Source organism: Psammomys obesus, unplaced genomic scaffold (genome assembly GCF_907164565.1).
Source record: "Psammomys obesus unplaced genomic scaffold, mPsaObe1.curated_primary_1811, whole genome shotgun sequence".
Taxonomy (NCBI): Eukaryota; Metazoa; Chordata; class Mammalia; order Rodentia; family Muridae; genus Psammomys; species Psammomys obesus.
In genome coordinates this window covers 831,316-854,365 of record NW_026592710.1, presented here as the reverse complement: position 1 = coordinate 854,365, position 23,050 = coordinate 831,316, and the positions used below count along the sequence as shown (strand labels likewise).

General features: G+C 51.0%; 1 protein-coding gene across 3 annotated transcripts in view; it reads right to left on the bottom strand.

Moving 5' to 3' along the window:
- Prkcz (protein kinase C zeta) overlaps positions 1 to 23,050 on the bottom strand; it is a 91,240-nt gene that overhangs the window by 49,122 nt on the left and 19,068 nt on the right. The window lies entirely within an intron of this gene.

Genomic DNA, 23,050 nt, shown 5'->3' with positions numbered 1-23,050 from the left:
CACACACACACACACACACACACACACACACACACACACACACACACACACACACATACACACACACACCCCAACAACAACAAAAGCGGGTGAGGGGTAAGGCAGGTGTGGAGGTAGGCAGAGCTCTTTAAGTTTGAGGCCAGCATGGTCTATGAAGGAGTTCCAGGACAGCCAGAACTACATGGTGAGACCCTATCTCAACAAAGAAACACACAAATCCTGAATAAAGACACCAGCCCCCAAATATATAAAAAAGTGTCTATGAATCAAGAAAAGCTATCATCCAAGTTTAACTAGTTCAGTAAAAACTAAAGGAAGCTATAATCCCAGCACTCAAGAGTTCAAGGACAGAAGGCGACACCATCTCAAAACAAAAGAAAAAATATTTTAAATACAGGGGTTCTTGAACTGGACCCTAAGAAGACATACTAGCAATAATTGAGAAGTATCCAGTGTTGCAGCTTGAGACCAAACAGGCAGGCCTGGACAGCCTCACCTACATCAGCATGTGCTTTCTGTGTTGTTCCTTTCCCTGTCCTTACCTGTGACTTACTGGAAAATGCCAAGGTCACACCAGCAAACAGGTGGGTGGCTGACAGGGTGAAGGCCGGTGGGTGAAAGGGGGTGGCTGCTTAAGGGACAGGAGGAGGCGGAGCCCTGTGGAGCTGGGGCAGGGCAGGTCTCTGTCTGGCTGTTTGCCAAGATTACACGTGGTGACACACCGGCACCGAGGTCAGGTTGAGGGATTTGACATGGCTGTAGCTAGACACATGGGCCAAGTGTGGAGGACAAACATTTTGACCCCAAAGCTGTTCTCTGCTGGAAGATGGCACCAGCCCCCCTTCTCCATACTCACGAATTTACTGATCTGCCTCCAGTCTTCCCCAATCCTGTCAATCATTCCTAGAGCCTGCTTCCCCTCCCCCCAGGATCTCTCTGTGTAGCCTGTCCTGGAACTTGCTCTGCAGACCAGGCTGACCTCAAACTCAGAGCTCCGCCTGCCTCTGCCTCCCAAGTGCTGGGATTAGAGCTGTGTGCCCCCACCACCGCCTGCCTCTCTTCTTGAACCCTTTATGGTGACAGTCCTTGACCAGGTAGGGAAGGGATGGATTGCAGGTCCTACTCTTCCCAAGTGCTGCACCCTTCACACAAACCTCCAGGCAGTCTCCTGTCCCACACCCAGGGTCAAACTATTCCCACCTTACGACTTTTCTCCTGGCCCTTCTCTCATCTCCCTCCTGGCTTCAGTGGCTGACTGTGGGTCCCCAACATTTGGGCAATTCTTCTCCTTCCTTGTGTCGGGTCTCAGCTGTGGTCATCTCTACGGAGGGCACAGGCTCCCAAGATGTGACCTCCACACGGCCCTTCTTGCCGCCTGCCAGCTCAGTGTGGCTCTGGTTGCTCATTCTCATCCTTGAGATCAGGCAGTGCTTCTGCGCCTGCATACACGCAGCCTTGAGGTGGAGGTGACTTCTGGCTGGCAGGGCTCAGCTTTCCCCTGCACCCACCTGGCCATCGACTATAGCCTTTCTATGCAAGACTTAGCAGAAGAGCGCAGAGGCTGGCTCTGCCTTTCATTTTCAGCTGACGGCTCTGGAGCACCGCCCTCCAGCTGATGAGGAGGTTAGGGCCCCTCTGTTCTGTTTCTAGGGAGGAGAGTGTCCTATCAAGCCACTTAGGATGAGCCTAGGATGTTCCTGTTCTCCCCGGAAGGACTCCTTAGGGAGAAAATAACCATGTGTGCCTCACTGTAGACAGCACCACGGAGCCAGGGTGCTCTACCGTGACCATGAGTGAAGAAGCAACTTTGGCGAGTCCAAGTATTCCATAAGTGGGGAGCGACCATCCAAAAGGGGCAGAATCCAGACCACATACATACAAGTTAGTCCTGGACTTTTTCTTTTCTTTCTCTCTCTCCTCTCTCTCTCTCTCTCTCCCTTCTCTGTGTGTGTCCCCCCCCAGCCCTCTGCTCTCTACTTGGCACTCCCATCTCAGAGCCTCTTAGGGGCAGGCGGTTCATCTGCGCCTCTGTATTCATAGCTTCTCACTCAGCGTGTGCTAACTGGACACCCAGTGCTGTCTGGACACAACCACACCTGTGAGTGGCTGAGTTGTTCCAGCTGCTGAGAGAGAACAGCGAGTCCCGGTTTGCTTATCACACGATGGGATTCAATTCAGAGATGGCTGGAGGGCTGGGACCATGGTCAGCATCTAAGCTGGCCAAATCACACAGCTCCCCTACAGCCAGTGACAACTAAAGCGAGTGCACCCACACAGCTCAGAAATGTGCAGCCACTAACCTGGGGGCAATGGCAGGTCTATAATCCTCCCCTGTGAGACTAGCTCCCGGATCCCACGGCCAGTGGCCTTCCCCAGGGATAGTCATGCCCCATTATTAGCTTAGGTTGTACTAACCGCCCATTATGTATGTGCTGTGTGTCTGTCCTGTATCTTTGCAATGCGTTCAACAGGTGTCCACTGTGTAGCCCTACTGTGTACCAATCATCCATCTATTTATATCTTTGCTATAGAGTGGTGACTTTGCCTACAGTTTATTTACTGTGTACCTGCCCTTCTAGTTTGATACTGTGTATCAAATGCCCTTCAAGATGAGGATACACCAAACCAATGTACCTCCCAGCTTCCTAGGAGGCAGGGCTGCAGGGCCATCCAAGGGGCAGAATCTGGACCACATACAAATTAGTCCTGGACTTTTTCTTTTCTTTTCTTTTCTTTTCTTTCTCTCTCTCCTTTCCTCCCCCCCCTTCCTTCCTTTCTTTCTGTTTTGTTTTTTCAAGACAGGGTCTTTCTGTGTAGCCTTGGCATCCCAGAATTCACTCTGTAGACCAGGCTGGACTTGAACTCAGAGAGCCACCTGCCTCTGCCTTCTGAGTGGCGGGATTAAAGGCATTTGTTTGTCTGCTTGTTTTGTACTGTATTTTCAGAGCCAGGACAAAACCCTCAAATACCAAGCATAAGGAACAGAGGCTGCAGAGCACACAGGACACACCCATCTCTGCTGAAGCTATCGCCTGGCTGAGCCTCAGGCAGGGGGGCCCTGGCCTACAAGTCTCCACTCCTAGAGTCCTGTCTACTGAGATCAAAGGACAAACAAGACCTACAACAGGAAAGTGCAGAAACGATGAGCACCTTTGGGACAGAGAGGAGCCAGAATAGGGCAAGGGGGCTTTCAAGGACAGGCACACATACTGGACAGCTCACGAGCAAGTCAGGGCCCTCCACTATCCTTTTTACAAGAAAGGCAACTGAAGCACAGTGGACCCGCCGCTCTGGGCCCTGAGTCTTGCAGTCAGTGGCTGACCCAGGAGACTCTGCAGGAATGCCACAGCACCCAGTGCAGACAGCCAAGCTCGAGTGAGGGATGAATGACTCATCATGAGAATCGATGCAAGAACAGGGAAACCAGCAGGAGCACCGACGGAGCCTCACCTGGGGGCTGTCACAGTCAAAGGACTGAAGGAGGAAGAACTGGGAAGGGGAAATCAGCATGTCAGTGAGACCGTGAGAGACAGAATGGTGCTCACCAGCCTCCTTCCATGTGGCTGGCTTGGCCAGCGTGTCATTTTATACTTCTTCTATCATAAATGAAAATCAAAATAGCTTTTGGAACTGAATAGCGAAAACGAGTTAAACATCCCTGAAATGAAGTCTAAGGAGGTTTTAAAATGTACTGAGAGAGGCAGAGAGCTGGAGAGATGGCTCAGAGGTTAAGGGCACTGACGGCTCTTCTGCAGGACCTGGGTCCAGTCCTCAGCTCCCACATGGGGGCTAACTGTGTGCTACTCCAGTTCCTGAGGATTTGACTCCCTCTCCAGGCCTCTGACACTGAATGTACGTGGTATACAGTCATACACGAAAGCAAAACACCTTACGCATAAAACAAAACAAAACTACAGTATCTCAGAAAGTAAAAAAGAATGTACCGGGTAGGTGGTGTGCCATTCTGTGGGGGTGGAGACAGGAGGACAGGAACGAAGGCCTGCCTGGGCCACACAGTGAGACCCTATCTCAAACCAAAAAAATCAAACAAAAAAGGTATGAGCAAAAAAATTTCCAGATGTCACAACCAAGATCAGATACAAGGTATCAGGTGCCACTAAGAGGACCTTGAGGTTGGAAGGACAGTGACCCAGTCCAGAGGTCCCTGCAGGCTCCCAGAAGACCTCTCTACAACATGCAGCTCTCTAATCGCTGTTTACAGAGTGAGCTTTTCTCTCACTTCAAAGGTAATGAAGAACGGAGTCGTGCTGGTGCACAGCTTTAATCCAATCTAAGGCCAGCCTGTCTACAGAGGGAGGTCAGGGACAAGCAGCGCTGTCCACCAGCACCAGCGCCACCAGCACCACCAGCACCACCAGCAAGTCAGATGTAAGGAGGCAAAGCACTGACCAGGCCCAGACAGCAGGAGGGTAGGCATGTGGGGAAGTCTCGCTCCCTGGGGAGACATTTTAGGAGACAGGCTAAAGACGTGATTACTTGTTTCGTAGAACTCCTAACATGACCTAACCCCCTCTGAATACATCTCCCTCTACTCAGGTGGGTCCCGAGCACCCCACCCGCCTACAAAAGCACTACAAAAGCACCCACACACATGGAGACACCGAGGTGCACAGAGGCCAAACAGCGAGAGAAGGAGGAGGGTTCCAGGAAGGGGGCTGACCTGTTGACCACTGTCCTTTCTGTTTGGCCACGCTGTGTGGCCCGTGGCTCCACCCAGCAGCTCCCTCCTTGTATAAGCTTGTAGAAGGGACTGCGCCCGGGTACACCCCACAGTTTGGGGTGGGGGGTAGAGACGCAGTACTGGATACTTGCACTAGATGCTGGGGTGGGCTGATCTGTGCTTAGGAAGGCACAGTGTTGAGGAACGGATGCTCCTGGAGCAGACCTCAGGCATGCTTGCCCCTTTGTTCTGTCCTCTCCCAGTCAGGTTTACCCATCTGCTGTGCTCCAAGCTTCAGAGGCCACCCAGGTCTCCACTTTCTGTTTATCTCTCCAGGAATCAGCCGTGTCAATCACTGTCAATCAACTCCTGTGCTGCTGCTACTGTGGTCACTGTTCACAGAGCCGGACTTCATATATGGCCACCTGGCATTTAGAGGGTATTTAGACACGGTATTTAGAGGGCCAGTAAGGCAGCTAAGGTAAGAGCCCCCAGGCGGGGCTGCTGAGCAGGAGTACAGAACTAATCGGTTGGCAGCTGGTGACCTCCAGGCATGACAGGAAGCAGCGCACACAATGCTGCCTCGGTGGAGTCCTCAGCACGCACAGGCGTCTCTCCATGTGGCAGGTTTCCCAATAGTTTTGGCAAAATAACTTTTACCTCAGCAGAATAACACCAAAGCCAGGAGAGGCTGGAGGGGTTAGTGAGCACAGGGCCAGCTGGGCTCCAGGCTGCCCTCATTCTGCCTAGGCTCAGAAGGATGAGCAGGGGCAAGCGACTTCGGATACCCCGCAGCCACAGGACGGAGGAAAAGGAACGCCTAGCTTGGACAAGCACATCGCTGTTACACCACGTGCTGAGGTGCACAGCCCCAAGCCCTGCCTTCCCTCTCAGGGTACCCTTAGTGAGCATCTGTCAGCTTGAAAGCATGTTTCAAGATTTTTCTGTTCCTTGCGAGGGATCTCATTTAACTTGACAAACAACCTTCAACTTAATTGGAACAGAAAATAGGTCACAGTTAGGTTTCAATGAATTAACTCGTTAGGCTTTACAGAATCAACTCCTGGGGGCTCCCCCATGCTTCCATCCCTCCTGCTTATTTTGTCCCCCTCACCCCTTGGGGCGTGCTCTCCCACTCATCGCTGCCACACCCTACCCACCACTCATGGCTGCCTTGTCCCCCAGTACCCTTACATGTCACCTCCTTCATCCATCATCCATGCCTCCTCTGCCTCACGGCTGCTTTGTCCAGCAGGGTCTTCCTGACTAAACTAACAGGCCATACAGAGCCCTCGTGGCCTTTGGACCTACTGCCCAATGAGGGCACCCTCACCCACCTTCCACTGCATGGTCATGTCACCCAGCTCTGAGTCTCTCCTGGGGTCCTGCCCTGCCGCTGCCCTGCCTAGTGTCTTGGATCCTCCCAAGTGGCTAACGTGAATCGTGGGTTGGGATTTTAAGTCACCTGTCTGTGTGAGAGGGGTCTGCTGTGTATTTTACCTGCCGATGTAACAAGGTACAGTTCAGAAGTGTTCTCCCCATTGTGCCCCAGTATTGCCAGCCCAGCCTCAGGAGACACCAAGCTACATGGAGGGAAAGAAAGAATGAATGAATGGCAGGGCTGTAAGCAGAGGAACAGGCTGTCCCCAAGGTAGCGGCAGCAGACTGCAAAAAATCAAGCTACAGTGTCACACTTATTTCTTAACTTAATGGCCCAAAAACTCAGGATAAGACATGCCCCACCCCCTGTAATGTTTGGGTATGAGGAAGCTTCTAGGTCCCACACAGCTGGGTCTCCATCTAAGCAGCCAAACGGCAGGGTCTGGTCAGGTCCAAAGCACTGAAACCCTTACTGGCCGAGGTGCTCTCTGGGCCCAGGCCACAGCAGCCAACGTTCTCCCACCGTCTCGATGTGCAGGGTCCATTTTGCTGGGTGAACGGAACTCAGTTTGGCAGCACCTGAGCAACTTCAGGCACCTTCATCAAACTGACCACACGCTCCAAGGCCAGGAGTGGGGCATGATGCTGAAAATGAAACACGCCCATCTCTCAACCACAACTTGTCTACATCTTTGGAGGCAGCTTGGCCTACAGGCAATTAATGACTGATAGCAAAATATCCACCTACCTGCCTACTTACACACACACACACACACACACACACACTGCTAGAAAAGGAGGTCAGGTACTGCTTGGGTGGCCACTCTGACCACAGCAGGTAGTTGCCCGGCCAGTCAGGACACCGCTGGAGACAGAGGCGGCAGTACTCACTGTCCTGACTCTGATGCTTATTGGCAACGTAACTGTTCTTATTGCTCCCCACCCCAAATGCTTTAGTGTTTAACATATGTAGAAACAGCAGCTTCCGGCACAGAAGTCCCTGTCCAGCCAGTGAACATCCAGGTTGGGGGGGTTCGGCCTCCCAGGAACCCATGCTGAGCCTTCCTGGGGCCACATGCTAACCTGGCTAGGGAGCTGTGCTCACAGCATGGTGAGGTGGACCTGGGTGGATACCCACAGCCCCTCTCCCCACCCTCTGCAGTGCCCGGGCCTTGGAGAGAGGAGTGGATTCCGTGTGCCCGTGCCATCCTGGACCTCAGAACTATTGTGACGTGCCTTGGGGGCAGTCGGCCATTGTTAACAAGCACTGGGGATGCGCTGTAACTAAAGACCAGCTTTTACACACCGTGGGCGCTTTTACACACTGCATTTGAGCCTTAGGAAACCCACTCAATTAAGCTTTTTGTGTTCACACCTGACAGCTGAGGAGCCTGAGGCCCAGAGGGCAAAGGCTATTTGCCCAAGGTCAGCGTGAGCAGACTATGGGCAACTGGATGGTGGCACTCCTATTCTTAGCCGCTTGGCAGCAGCAGCTCTGATGTCCCCAGAACACTGAGACCTAAGGTGCTGTCCGGTACTTGTGGGCACAGAGTCCAACACCAGCACACTGGAGAACAGAGACAAAGCTCACCTAGGTGAGATGAGAAAAAGAGTCCCTTGTGCTGGCCTCAGGGGCTAGGTTCAGAGTCCCCCGTGCTGGCCTCAGGAGTTAGGCTCAGAGCCGATTCATGGCCACCGCACCTCCAGAGGCACCTCCAGAGGCGAGAGCTCTGGGAGGGAGGAGTCTGAGAGCCCAGGATGAGCTTTGGTCCAGGTGAGGGCACATCCTGCCTCCCTGACTTGGATGACCCCCCTCAATATTTACTCAGGGAACTCCAGGCTGTGCCCCAAGCCCCAGGCACAGCCATAACAAGCAGGCAGTAAACACACATCTGACTGGGTCAAAGAGAAGGATAGCAGGAACACATCGTGAGGAGTGACCTTGATTGCCAACTTGACATGGCTTAGAATCACCATGGAAAGAAACCTCTGGGCACACCATGAGGGTTTACTGACCTAGGCTAAGTGTAAGTGGCATCACTCATGGGCTCAGATCCTGGACTGAATAAGACGGACAAAGAGAGCTAGGCAGCAGCGTCAGCCGCTCTGTGCTTCCCAGCTGTGGGTGGGTGTGTGTGGGCTACCTGGTGCTCCTGCTGCACGTCTGCCCCCCCAGGATGGCGTTGCCCTCAACCCGTGAGCCAAAACCACCCCTTCCTTCCTTCAGCTACTTCTTCCCGGTGTTTTACTTGAACACGACAAGTACCTAAAGCGCAGTGGTGCTGGGGACTGGGGCACTAGCTTGGGGTGCCCCGAGGCCTAGCAGAGGCACCATCGGCTGGCTCCTGAGTCCACATCTCAGACAACACCACACATCATACTCCCCCACATGTGCCCAGGAGTGACAGCAAAGTAGAAATTTGTGGAGTTTCAATACGAAAGATGTGGCTTTGGAGCCTCAAGAGGGTAGGAATGGCCTGCTGTCCTAATACGCCACATGTAGACACAAGGAAATGGAGGAGAGCTAATAAAAATGCACACCAGGGAGAGAAATGGACAAAAGGGTCCAGTGACCTCAAGTCTACCTTCAGGTCATGGACATAGCTTTAGGTTTTAAGTAAGGCGCGGCACATTCTGGCAAGGGTGTGTTCTGGTTGAGCCTTGTCTTCCTTATTGCTGGCGGGAGAGTAATCCAGCTCACGTGAGATGATTGCTCCTGTCCAGGTGCAGGCTCGCCATCACGGACACACAGATAATTGCCCTCACTCGGGGGCAGTCCTTCCTGGTGACTGCAGGTTTAGGAAGCTGACCAGAGGCCTGTGGGACCTTTTTGGAGCAAGAACAGCACATAGCAAAAGCTGACAGTAAGATGCCTGTTCTGCTCCTTAAGCCTTCGGCTTGAAGGGCATAAGCTAGGTCAGGGGTCCCTGTCTGCACAACCTACTTCTCTTGAGAAATTCTGCAGAAGTTCAAGAAGTCAGGTGTGACGAGGAGGCAGAGACAGCAGGGTTTGACCCTGCTTCAGTCACTCTGTGCCCCAAGGACACACGGTGCTCTTCTAGGGGTGTGGTGTTCCCAGCCACTTTGCACTTCCCAGCTCCAAGGTGAGCTTTTGATTCTCACTACTGGGCAGTGGTCACAGCCTTTTACAATGACATCTGAAGAGAGTGAGCAGTGGGTGGGAGAGGAGAGGTGTGAAGAAAGCGGTGTGAACTCACATTTAAAACAAACATGCACATCAGGGCAGGGCTCCTCCCACACCCTGGATCCACTGCTGCCCCTGTGGGCACAGTTTCCCACTCTCTGTCCTGGGCCCTTGGGCTGTAGCCACTCACGCTGACTGTGTCTGGACTCGGGTGGGCTCAGCCCATGCCCTCCCAGCTACGGGATCCCTCTGAGGTGCCAGGCCCTCTGTCTTCCTGTGTCCTCCTAATCTCTGCCCGCTACTCTCTAAGACAAGGGCAGCAGCTAAGCCTGGGCATTAAGGGGAACAACTCTCAGGGGCCATGGAGTGCTGGCCACGCCTCACCACGAAGGACAGAGGCCAGCGAGACCCAGGATGCTGAGTGCGGTGTGATCACTCCGGTTCTCCCCCCAATCCACGCCCACAGGTGGGAGGGCTGCCTTTCGGGGTGCTGGGCTCTGCTGCAGGCCCTCTTGTAAGCAGCCCTTCACAGGCACTGCAACTCCCCTCTGCCGACTTAGAACAATCCCGACGTCTCTGCAGCACTGCTGAGCCTGATGCCAGGCTTCTTGGGGCCAGTTCAGTCCCTGGGAGGGACAGGGACCTGGGACCCATCATGTAAAATGTATTGATTTTTAATGGTGCTGCTGATAATGAAATTCAGTCACCCTCACCCCTCTCCGTGCCCACTCTCACCCACACCTGGCAGTTGATGAACTCGGCCTCCTCCCACTCCCGGGGCTATGACCCCGCTCACTCCAGATAATCTGAGCAAGAGGATCTCACAGCTCACACTGCCCTGACAGTCTTGTCTGCTCATGCTAGGAACAGCCTTCCTTTAATGCTCAAAAACAGTCATGTTTTAAAAGCTCCTCAAACAAAAACAAAAACAGAACAGCTAAACCTTAGAAGAACACTCACAAGCTCCAAGTTTGCACCCTGAGAAACACACAAAGCTTTGAGCGCCCCTGGCCCCTCAGCATGCTCCCTAGGCCTCTGGCCCAAGGACGGCAGGGGCCAACGGCTGGAGCCTGCTGCTTCAGCCCACCTGGGTATCCCGAACTCAGGTACCCACACGGCTACCTCCCTCCTCCCTGTGGAATGGCGGGGCTGCGTCATGTGACTGCCCCTTTAGGCAGGCACACACGGAGCAACAGCATACCAAATGTGTACTACAAGGGAGTAAGGAGGGCTGGGTTCCTGGAGCAGCTGCTCCTGACTGGACTGTCACACTCCTTAAGCTCTCCTCCACGCCGCAGCCACACCGAGGATAGTGAAGAAGGGCCCCTACTTCCCCTGAAGTAGGCTCCTGAGGGCTGGGGAGTGCCATCTGTCATCACCTTTTCTCTACACACCATTCTTTCTGAGAGGTAACTTATCACACTGTACATACTATCTATATACGTGTTTAATTATTTGCAATTTTTATCATAAAGTTAAAAACATTAAAAAACAAAAACAAAAAATCTATCCAGGTATAGTGGTGTTACTTCTAGTTCTAGCACTCTAGAGGCTGAGGAAGTGGGATTGTGATTTCAAGGACAGCCGGACTAAGACAGAGTGAGCCAGTCGCAAAACACAGAAAATGACAACAAACCCCATCTCACACTCAGAAACAACAACAAAAAAGTTGAAAAATAAGCACTGTCAAAAGATGTGTGGACGGCTGTGAGAGGACGGGGTGAAGGTACCACCGCTGAGCCTGAGCCCCAACCTACATGGTGGGAAAAACCCAACTCCTGCAAATTGCCCACTGCTCTCCACATGCATGCTGGGCTACCCATCTACCCAGATCAAACAAACAAATACAAAAAACTAGATAAAAATGAAAAAAGATGTGGCAAAACTGGAACCCCTGCATATTAAGGGTAGGGATGTCAAATGGTACAGCTACTTTGGAAAACAGTACAGACCTCCTCAAAAAATTAAAAACAATCACCGCATGATGCCGCGGTTCCACTTCTAGGCATCTATGCCAGAGAATAGGAGACAGGTCTTGAATAGCTATCTGCACCCCTGTCCATAACAGCCAAGGGGTGGAAGCAATGCAAGCAGCTATTTACAGATGAATGAAGAAAGAAAATGTGATGCTCACACACAAAGCAATGCTATTCAGTCTGAAGGAGGACAAAAATTCCGACCAGCCACAGCACAGATGAGCCCTGAGGACACTACACTAGAATCAGGCAGCTATGAAAGGACAGGTCCTGTGGAAGGCCCGATGGGAAGGAAGCCAATTAGTCTTCACAGTGGACCAGTGGTGCCAGGATGGGGCGAGGAGAGCTGGTGCTTGAGGGGACAGTTTTGGTTTTATAGGATGAAAGATTCCTGAGACTGACTGTGCATCGATGCCGAATCTGGTTACCACCTGGTTAAAATGGCCAGTTCTACATTATGTGTATTTTTGTTAGGGCCTATCTTACTTTATGCATGAGTACTGGCCCAGTAAACACAAACAAGGCCCCATGATTTTGACCGTGCCTCCCTAGTCCCCCAACACCCCGATAACCCCAAGTGGTCCTTGCAGAGCTGTGCCGGGTTACAAAGAGTGAGCCCTTGTATTCCCAGATTTCGACAACTAGCCCTCTTTTTAGTGATACAGTCCTGTTGGCTTGGCTTCTCTGATCTGTGCAGTTTTGTGGCTGAAGAGCCCTCTGTGGGCCCTTCTGGGAAGAGGGTATCGCCAGCCTGTATTCTGTTCTAAGCAGTTTGAACAGAAGGCAGGAAAGATGGGAGTGGGTGTGGTCTCTGCGGACCGTCTTAAGTTACTTTTCTATTGCTGTGACAAAGCAACGTGACCAAGGAAACTTATTAAAGAAAGCATTTAATTTGGGGCTCACTGTTCCAGAGAGTTAAGAGTCCATGGTGACTTGCAGACAGGCATGGAGCTGGAGCAGAAGCTGAGAATTTACATTTGATCCACAAGCATAAGGCAAAGCACTAACTGGGACACACCTCCTCCAACAAGGCCACACCTTCTAATCCTTCCCAAATGGTTCTACAAAGCAGGGACAAAGTATTCGAATATATGACTCAAACAAATGAGCCTATGGGGTCCATTCTCATTCCAGCCACCACACTGGTACTCCACAACCAGACCTGAAGGTCATTTCCAAACCCCTCTAACTGGAACCATATAAGCCCCAGGGTGCCAACCTGCCCACCCACCAATGTATAAGTCCCTGGCTTAGCCTCTTCCACCTCTCCCTCCTCTCAACTGGTTCTCTAATTCTTTATTCCACCCAGATTAAGTCTGAGCACAAACTGTAGATCAGGCCCAGTGGCTGTTTCTCCTCCCTTCTATCTAGAGTCCTTCATCATCCCCTGCTACCCATCCACACGTCAAACCCACCAATGGGTTAATCATACCCACAGACCCACACACCTCATGAGGTCCCCATTAAAACTCTAACCCCAGATTTGTCCTGGAAATCTGCTTAGCTAGTCGCACCACAGGCCCAACTCCCTAGCTACTGCCCCCCAAGGACCAAATGGGAACGTGCAGTTAACCCTTTAATATTCAGTCTTAACAACTCCTGGCCGCCCTCCAACTGCCCTTCCTTGGGTCCAGAGTCCCTACAGTCTATACACTGAGAAACCAGGAAAAGAGTGAGACTTTGTTATGAAACTCTTCCCCCAGCTCCAACATTCACCAAGAGCATGGCCACAGGGGTTGGGTGGAGTGAGTGAATGTCACAAAGGTACAAACACAGGACCCAGCATGACCACCACTGGGGATGAGACTGTACATGGGCGCTGTTGGGAGGGTGGGCAGCAGGTGCTACTCAAGACACCACTGCCACAAAGTCTAAGGGGGATGAGACGGTGTCTAATGGGGGGATGAGATGGTGTCTAAGGGGGGAAGAGACAGTGTCTAACGGGGGGAAGAGACGGTGTCTAAGGAGGAAGAGACGGTATCTAAGGGGGAAGAGATGGTGTCTAATGGGGGAAGAGACGGTGTCTAAGGGGGGGATGAGATGGTGTCTAAGGGGGGAAGAGACGGTGATTAATGGGGGGAAGAGACGGTGTCTAAGGGGGAAGAGACGGTATCTAAGGGGGAAGAGACGGTGTCTAATGGGGGGATGAGACGGTGTCTAAGGGGGGGATGAGACGGTGTCTAAGGGGGAAGAGACAGTGTCTAAGGGGGGAAGAGATGTGTCTAAAGGGGAAGAGAGGGTGTCTAATGGGGGGAAGAGACGGTGTCTAAGGGGGAAGAGACGGTGTCTAAGGGGGAAGAGATGGTGTCTAAGGGGGAAGAGACGGTGTACTAGTTACTGTTCCATTGCTGAGATAGACACCATGGCCAGGGCGGCTTACAGAGGTTAGCCCAGAGGGTAAGAGTCCAAGACGGTAGAGCTGGACGGGAAGAGGTCCTGAACTGTAGGGAAGCAGAGAGGAAAGCTGGAATGGTGTGAGCCTTTGAAAGCTCACCAGTCCTCTGCACTGACACCCCTCCTGAGCAAAGCCACACCACCTGAGCCTCCCTGAACAGTGCCACTGACTGGGGGCACTCAAATGCCTGAGCACGGGAACATCCCACTCAAACTTCGAAGCCTACCCAGGGTTCTGGGTCTATTCTTCCAGCCTGGGGTGAAGGTCCGGGGAGACAGGGACTCACAAAATACTCTGCTCCCAAGCAAACATGTTGACGATACACACTGGCTGGTTGCGTTTTCTCACTGTTGGTGGGCCGGGGCAGTGTATGCTGGGTGAGTACTACCACTGAGCTAGATCCTCAGAGCAGTCGCAGACCTTTGAGAAGTAAATACAGACTGGTGTCTTTCCAGAGAAGCTGGGCTCCTGCGCGCAGGCAGGGAAGCTCAGGAGTGTGTTTACAGACAGGGAGGACTCCAGACCCTCACCAGGGCTCAGGCACTGTCAGCCAACAGCTGTTCTTAACCAACACTGTAGTACTCGTTTTCTTCAAGTATGGGCTGGAGTGATGGCTCAGTCGTTAAAAGCACTGTCTGTTCTTCCAGAGGTCCCGAGTTCAATTCCCAGCAACCACATGATGGCTCACAGCCATCTATAATGTGATCCGATGCCCTCTTCTGGCATGCAGGTGTACATGAAGATAGGACACTCATACACAAAATGAATGAACAAATCTTTAAAAATTAATAAGTATATAGGCTCTCTTAGGACCAAAGAAAGGTGTGCTCTCCAGAGAGTACCAAGAAGGGCAATTTTTAATTTTCTTCTAATACTTTGCTATGCATTTCAGATTCTGTGCAATCAGCATGTATTGCTTTTAAAATACAAAATACACTCTTAAAATACAAAAGACCTTTCTTTTATGCTGCTATTGAGGCCCTGAAGATTCGAGATATGCACATGTGACCCACTCCAGGCTGGCGTCATGGTGCCTGCAGTCTGACCTAGATAGAGGAGGTGATATTGCACATGGCCAGCAGAAAGGGGAGGCTCAGCTCATCCTCGCAGACCTGCCTCCTCCCAGGCCCTTGGAGGCAGCTCCTGGTGCAGAAGGCATGCGTAGCCCATCACTCAGAGAGCATCTTCATTGAAGGATGCTTAGCCCAGAGCAGGGAGCCTGGCGAGGGGACTTTTAGACCTAAGTGCGCACCAAGATCAAAGCAGATGGGTCTCATCCTTGAAAAATGTTTATGTGGTAGGGGCACGCTAGGGGTGAGACTTCACAAAGAGACCCTGAAACAAGGACTCTGAGCAGACTCCAGAGGAAGAGGAGGACGGGGCAGGATGAAGATGCACTGTGACCCTGTGGAAAGGTCAAGGCAAAAGCAGAGAGCTCCAGCCTTGTCTTGACTAAACACTATGGCGGTGGGAAAGGCACAGAGTCTGGAAGGGATGGACTACAGCTCTGGATTTCCTTGACACAGAGTCCACTGCAGGGGCAAGTGAGCCGAGCAGTGGGACGGATCCAAGCCTGCTGGCTATGGGGCCAGCAAAGTGACTTTCCCAAGGCTGCAGAAGCAGAGCCCTGGAGCCCCTCTGCACACAGCAGGAGACAGGGCACTGTTCAGGGCTGACACCACTGCTGTCAGAACAAAGGATTCCTTCAAGCCAGAATCCAGGCAGCCAGCACGTGCCAGGCACCCAGCAGCCTGCCCCTCACACCCATCTCCAGCATCCCCGAGCCTTAAGGCCGGGCCTTCCTGAGATGCAAGTGCTGACGGGCCTGACCCGTTGCACCATCACAATGCTGAATGCAGGACCTAGCTCTGCATTGCAGAGTGGGTCGGCCCACTGAAAACAGAAACAGAAAACAAACAAAACTACCCAACCTATATTTTATTCTTTACACAACAGATTCTATGGGTGACACATTCGTGTGTTGCTTAGAGAGCTTGGGGTATTTTATTCTTCTTGGCAACATGACATCAAACTTTCACAGAGGCGGGACGAGTACCAAACAGTAACTACAAGCATAAGGGCCTCGTTAAAGCCCTGACGTGGTGCCGGGCAGTGGCAGAGTCACGGCCAGCAGGACGAGTCTTCACCCCACCACACAGTGACACTCCAGACCCTCCTGGATCCTGTTTTGTTTTTGTTTGTTGTTGTTTTTCAGAATCTCCTTTGTTTAAAACTAGATGAAGGACCAGGAGACAGTTCAGGGTTGGCACACTTGCCAGGCATGTACAAGGCCTCAGGGTTCTGTAAGGAAACTTTAAAAAGCAGCTGGTGATGTGGCTCAGCAGTCAAGTGCTTGAGCAAGTGTGAAGACTGGAGTTGGCCCCCCCCAGAGACCCGAATCTGCGCTGAGCATTCCAGTCTCAGGAAGGCAGAGCTGGGATTCTCCCAAGCAAGCTGGCCAGTGAGTGAGTCCTGGGTTTGATTAAGAGACCACATCTTGGGGCAGGAGAGATGGCTCAGTGGTTAAGAGCACCGTCTGCTCTTCCAGGGGTCCTGAGTTCAATTCCCAGCAACCACATGGCGGCTCACAGCCATCTATACTGGGGTCTGATGCCCTGTTCTGGCGTGTAGGTGTACATACAGAGCACTCATACATTAAATAAAATAAAATAAAATAAAATAAAATAAATATACACATAAAATAGTGTTTAAAAAAAAAGAGAGACCACATCTTTATGAATAAAGTGCAAGAGAGATAAAGGATAACTTTTTGCCCTCTTACATACATATGCACGTGTGGACATGCCCCCCCCCATATACGCACGTGCGTGTGTGTGTGTGTGTGTGTGTGCGCGCACACACACACACACACACACACACACACACGAGCTGTAAATGCTTGCACACACCTGATCCTAGGCCTCATGAGGCGGAGAGTAGCATGGTGAGTTCCCTGCCAGTACGGACCCCGCCTCACGACGAAACAAACTTCCCAACTTCCCATCCTCCAATATTCACAGCGGTTGGCAGTCTCCTGTTACACAGAATGTTAGGACTGTTTCCAAACCTGGGGCGAGTCCTTGTGTGAGCAGGTGTGTGGCCATGTTTAGATGTGCACGCATCTGGAGATGGCGGGTGGCTAACCTCAGGCAGCATTCCTTGGGAGTGTCCACCTGTCTTGTGAGACAGGATCTGTCACTGGGACTTGGCTGGCCAGTGAGACCCGAGGGCTCTCTGTGTATGCACCTGCAGTGTGACGCAACACAGCCTTCCTTCTCTGAATGTAGGAGCAAACGCAGCGCCTTACACATTGCGCTGGCACCACAGCCCCTCGAACTTTGGGAAAATCACTCATTTTCTTCACTGCAAAGTCGCAGGACTGTAGAGTGTTCTGAGATCTCTCACAAAGCGGCTCATCCCAAACACCTTTTTCAGAAGCACCAAGTGTTTTTGCTGAGCCCTCACTATGTACATGTCAAGCAGGCCTTGAACTGCTGATCCTCCTCCCTCAGCTTCGTAAGAGCTGGGGTTACCAGCATGCACCACCATGCCCAGTTTGAAAACATTTTCTAAACAGTTAAGAAAAACAACAACTTCATTTCATTTACACAGTTTTATATAAAGAAAGCTAAATTCTCTGGGGATTTTGCAAGAGAAAATACTAAAAAACTGTCAGTTGGGTAAAAATCAAATTGTTTGCCAATAGAAAATACAGGCAGTAAATACAGCAAGCAGACAATAAAATGATAGGTCTCATTAATGCCATCTTCCTAGGCTATAGTAAGTATGCTGGCTGGTTTTCTGTATCAACTTGACACACGCTAGCGTCATCAGAGAGAAAGGAGCCTGAGATAAGAAATGCCTCCATGAGATCCAGCTGTGAGGCTTTTTCTCAATTAGTGACCAGTAAGGGATGGCCCAGCCCTTTGTGAATGGTGTCACCCTTGAGCTGGGGGTCCTGGATTCTGTAAGAAAGCAGGCTGAGCAAGCCGGAAAGAAACAGCTCTCTGTCCTCTGCCTCAGCTCCTGCCTCCAGATTCCTGCCCTGTTTGAGTTCCTGACTTCCTTCAGTGATGGACAGCAATGTGGCAATGAGCTGAGTAAACTTTTTCCTCCCTAACTTGACTTTGGTCATGGTGTTTCGTTGCAGCAACAGAAGCCCTAACTAAGATGCTAAGTTTGAGGTCTTTGCTGATATCTAAGCTTGTATTATTTTTATTTCTATTATCACCCTACCTAAATTCATACAAACAGCTATAATTTAGAAAGATGTAGACAGGCAGATGAGATGGCATGGTGGGTACGGCTGCCAGGCCTGAGGGCATGAGCTTGATCCCCAGGATCCATTCAGCAGCAAGACCAAGCTCCTGAAAGTTATCCTCTGACCTCCACAGGCACTGTGGCACACACCTGCACACATACACACAAATAAGTAAAAACAATTAAAATCTTCTAAGTAGAGGAGAGAAAGTAAAAGACAAAAATAGATTCTAGGCTACACTTTACAGAACAGAAAAGTGCAAAAGAATACAAGTGTGCATTCATATGTGTGTTATACAGATAGGATTAGCTTAAAAAATAATAATCAAATTGGGTATAGAAGAGCTCAATTATATAACACATAAATTTTTATTATAATAAAGTTTTCATTTTAAAAATTATGTTAATGATACACATAGGCCCCAAATAAAATCAGAACGAGGAAACAACTAAAACTAATGCAAACAGCTGAATGAACCCAGCTGACCAGGATACCCAGGGCGGACCGCCCTGAGGGCGAGCACCTCGTTCCCAGGCCAGAGCCCCATGAATGAGCTCAGGCTTGCACACAGCAGTGAGCCAACTGTTATCTCCAGAGCATGTCTGTCTTTGGAGTAGAGCACAGGGATGGATATGGCCAATGGCCAGTGGCAGAGCTGGGAGATTAAAGCAAAGAGCAGAGGAACTGGCCTGGGGCTGGGGAGACATTGGAAGCTAAGGTTGATCTCAGCCCAACCCACAGCCATGGGGCCCAGCATTGAGTAACACTTGGGATGGCTTCTAAATGCCCTTTTCCACAGCAGAAAGTCAGGTGCCTCGGAGCCGAGGCTCATTGCAGGCTGGAAAAGGTGAGTGCAAGGCCATCATCGTGCATGAAACAAGACACATGCCAGAGCACACGGCCTGCGAAGGAAATCCTCCTAGCTAGATGTGGCGAAATTAACACCTCAAAGTGAGGAAGGCAGGCGGGGCAGCTCAGTGGGTTCCTGAGTCCCCACCAATTCCTGACAGGCATTCACTGGCCATCACAGGGACACACGCCGACTGACCCCTGACACGCACAAGTTAACTATATTTAAAAAGTTAAATAATAACAAATGTGAACTGCAACGAATAGACTTCAGGAAATCCTTGGGACTAAAGAGATGGCCGAACAGGTAAGAGCACTTGCTGATCTTCTGCAGGATTCAGACTTGGCTCCCCACACCCACACGACCGCCACTAACCTCCTGTAACTCCAATTCCACGGGATCTGCCACCCCCTCGTGTCCTCTGAAGGCACCAGGCACACATGCGGTGCACACACACACACACACACACACGTGCAGGCAAAGCACTCATATACAAAAGAATAAATTAGAGGGAAGAAGCCCTTAGGCGTTAGATGGCTCAGTCAGTAAAGAACAAGCCTTGTAAACATGAGGACCGAGTTAGAGCTCTAGAAATCTTTTTTTTTTTTTTTTTTTTTTTTGCATTTGTTTTTTACAGGCAGGTTTGGTGCCCTGCATGCACAATGTGAGTGCTGGGGAGACAAGAGCATCTGTTAGGCTGATGGCCAGCCTAACCTATTTGGGAAACTCCAAGCCAGTGAAAGACCCTGTCTCAAAAAAAAATTTTTTTTTAATTTTTATTTTATGTGGATTGGTGTTTTGCCTGCATGTATGTCTGTATGAGGGTGTCAGAGCTTGGAGTTACAGACAGTTGTGAGCTGCCATGTGGGTGCTGGGAATTGAGCCCCGGTATTTTTGAAGAGCAGTCAAGTGCCATTAACAGCTAAGCCACTTCTTCAGCCCAGATTTGTTTTGTTTGTGTTATTAAAAAAAAAAAAAAATTCAAGGTGAATGGTGCTTGAGAAATGATGACTCAGGTTGTCTTCTGTTCTATACACACACACACACACATACACACTCACACACACAGGAAACTGACTTAGTCTTAATTTCTAACAGGGAACAGAGGAAGAACAGCTCCTTAAATGACACTGTTACCACAATACAAGGGGAGGGAAAAAAAAAAAAAAAAAAGAAACCTTTGCTCTGCAAGCCACAGCAGCCAGGCAGAGTTTGAAAACCTCACCCCACAATGCTGACACCAAGGAGGGAGGGAACCGGGTCAGCAGCTCCCACCACCCACTCTTGTCCTCTGCACCTGGAGATGCTCCTATGTGCGTGAGACAGAATCTCTGTGCATGTTGGCTCTAAGCAGCTAGACAGATGTCAAATGATTTAAAAAAAAATACAGCACTTGCAGCCTGTATCCCAGCGCTTGGCAGAGTTCTGGGCCAGCCTGGCCATACAGCAAGCCCCTATCTCAAAAACTGAAGCAACAAACGAGCAAAACCAAGCAAAGTCATGCATGCAGGGGGAAGGGAGAGGTATGAAGTACCCTGTTGGGCTATTTCGGCTGCACAACAGCCTCTCGTGAAAGCTGACCCCAGACTCTGGCTGGAGCAGTGGGACAGTGGGTAAGAGGCCTGAGCCTGGATTCTGAGACACAACATAGAACTGGCACAGGTGAGCAATGGGGCTTTCGGTATGCTACCTTGCATGTCTCCAGGTAGGGCAACATCCCTGGAGGGCAGACTGCATTTGCATGTGTGTCTTCTCTCTACATGAGTCTGCAGAAACTCTGAAAATGTTATTGCAACGTTTTGCCAGAACATATATTTCCCAAGGAGCACAGTTCCAGATTATGGCGAATTCATAGGCCACAGACAACTGAAGCTGAGGGCAACAGGGCTCGGACATGGGGCCTAGCTCCTCTGCCCCTGCCACTGTCTCGAGGTCTGCCTCACAGGGAACCCCACCTACAAGCTACCTACACATCTGTGCCTGACTCTCCTTGGTGATGGGCACAGCGGGGCAGCCTGGGTGGGATGGGGCCCAGAGACAGAGGAGCCTGAGAGACTCACTACGCTGTGCATGTGTTCACAGTCCTCAGGGCTCAGCTGATCATGCCGAGAGCTGCAGACCCCTGTCACGGGCTGGCACATCTGTGGCCAGACATGTGTGAAGACACGATGGGCAGAGGCAACTAGCTAAGCCCAGGGAGGTCTGAGGACCCTTGGATCGCCGAGATTCTGTGAGGAGCCAAGGCATTCACCTCTCCAGGGCCATGACAATAGAAGGAATCCTCTCACGGAGGTGGAGGGAATGCTCTGTGGCACTCACTGCCAGAACTGCTGGGGCGTGCAACCTTCCCAGACCAACATGCCAGTGAAAGACGGAGCCCTGGGCTCTCCGCAGGGCAAGGATCACCAACACTGAACTACCCATCGGGAAGCAACCAACAGGCAGGTTTTAGAGAAACACCAAAGAACACCTTTACCTGGGATTAGACTATTCTGAGCTGCTTCTTGTACTGGTTCCGCTCCCGACTTCAACCGAAACCAGCATCTCAAACAGACTGAACACCAAGGCGTACAAGAACCCAGCTGTCCCTGCCCAGCCAGGTGTGAAAAATGACCACTGTATGGCCAGACCCCGTGACAAAGGCTTGTAATCTCAGCTCCTGGGAAGGTTCAAGGCCAGCCTGGGCAACTTAGCAAAATACTGCCTCCAACTTAAAAAACGTAAAAAGGCTGTGGTATAGTTCCATGGGAGGGTGCATGCCAAAACTCCAGGCTTGTGCCCTTGCACTACAAACATTAATCACTAAAAAGAAAGGAGAGTCCATTAAATGTTATTTAAATAAATATATAATGGAGGGGGCTAGACAGGGGTTCTCTGTGTAGTCCTGGCTGTCCTGGACTCACTTTGTAGAACAGGCTGGCTTCCAACTCTCAGAGATCTGCCTGCTTCTGCCTCCTGAGTGCTAGAAGTAAAGGTGGGCACCACCACTGCCCAGCTGGATTTTAAAACAAAAGAAAAAGGACTTATGGAGGACTATTTTGCCTGAATGTACTTGCCTGGTGCCCAAAGAGGTAAGGAGAAGATATCTGCTCCCCTGGAACCAATGGTTAATGGGTGACTGTAAGCTGCCATGTGGGTGATGGCCACTGAGCTGGTTTGCTTTTCAAGACAGGGTTTTTCTGTATAGGCCTGACTGTCCTGAAACTCACAGAAATCTTCCTGCCTCTGCCTCTCAAGCGCTGGGACTAAAGGCATGTTGCCACCCCACACTGCCTGCCACTCCCTGAAAGCCTTGAACTTTTGATCCTCCTAATTTCTGGGATTCTACAGGTGTGCCAACAATGCCTGGCTCACTTTAAATTTCTAAAACTTCCATGAGTGTAACTCATGCCATCAGCCTGGTGTCAACAATGAGCTCACATCTGGAGCTGAAGAACACCAAGAGGGGACAAAGACACACATCCAGGGTCCCTGGCACGTGGCAGGGTAGAAGCCTCTCTTCCCACCACCACCTTCTTCTGAAAACCATGGAGACCAGGTGAGGAAGGACCAGCTCACCCACGAGAGCCAGCACCTTCTAATTCTCAAAACACCAGAAGCATGGGCCATCTGAGGAGCCGTCGCTGCCGAGAAGGGTCACGGCTAACTGAGGTATGGGGTCCCTTCCTTCCACCTCCCCGAACTGCCAGACAGACGTGTGCTGGCACACAGTCTTATGGGGTCTTGGGGATTGATCTCAGGGCACCTGCAGGGTGGCCACGCCCTTTACCAAGAGGTGGGCACAGTTTTAAAAAGGAAGATTACAGAACAGCAAAGAGTGCTCGAGACTTAAAAGGCAGGAAGGGAAGAACGGCAAGGAGCAGTGGCAAACGTTTACAAACTTAATGAAACTGAGGCAGGAGGACTGTTGAATGTTTGAGATGAACCTGGCCTACACAGCAAGTATGAGGGCAGCCTGGAAGACATATGTTTGTGTGTAAATGTATACATACACACACACACACACACACACACACACATAAATATACACACATATAAATACACTCACACACACACACAAATATACACACATATAAATACACTCACACACATACACACACACACACACACACACACACACACACAGAGGGGATGGGATGGCATTTTAAGATTTAAGGTATGGTTTGGACAAGAAGACCTGGTGACATCTAGGGGCCACAGACATACGGGACAGGAAAGACTGAAGGACCATCCAGGAGGTCCAACCAATGGCCAGAGGGAACCCCAAAACAGACAGTGGAAAGGACGTCAGTCGTGCAAAAAGCCCAGCTGACGCTCCCTGCATCCAAGCAGCATCAGTGTCCATCCTCAAGGTTCCTGGGA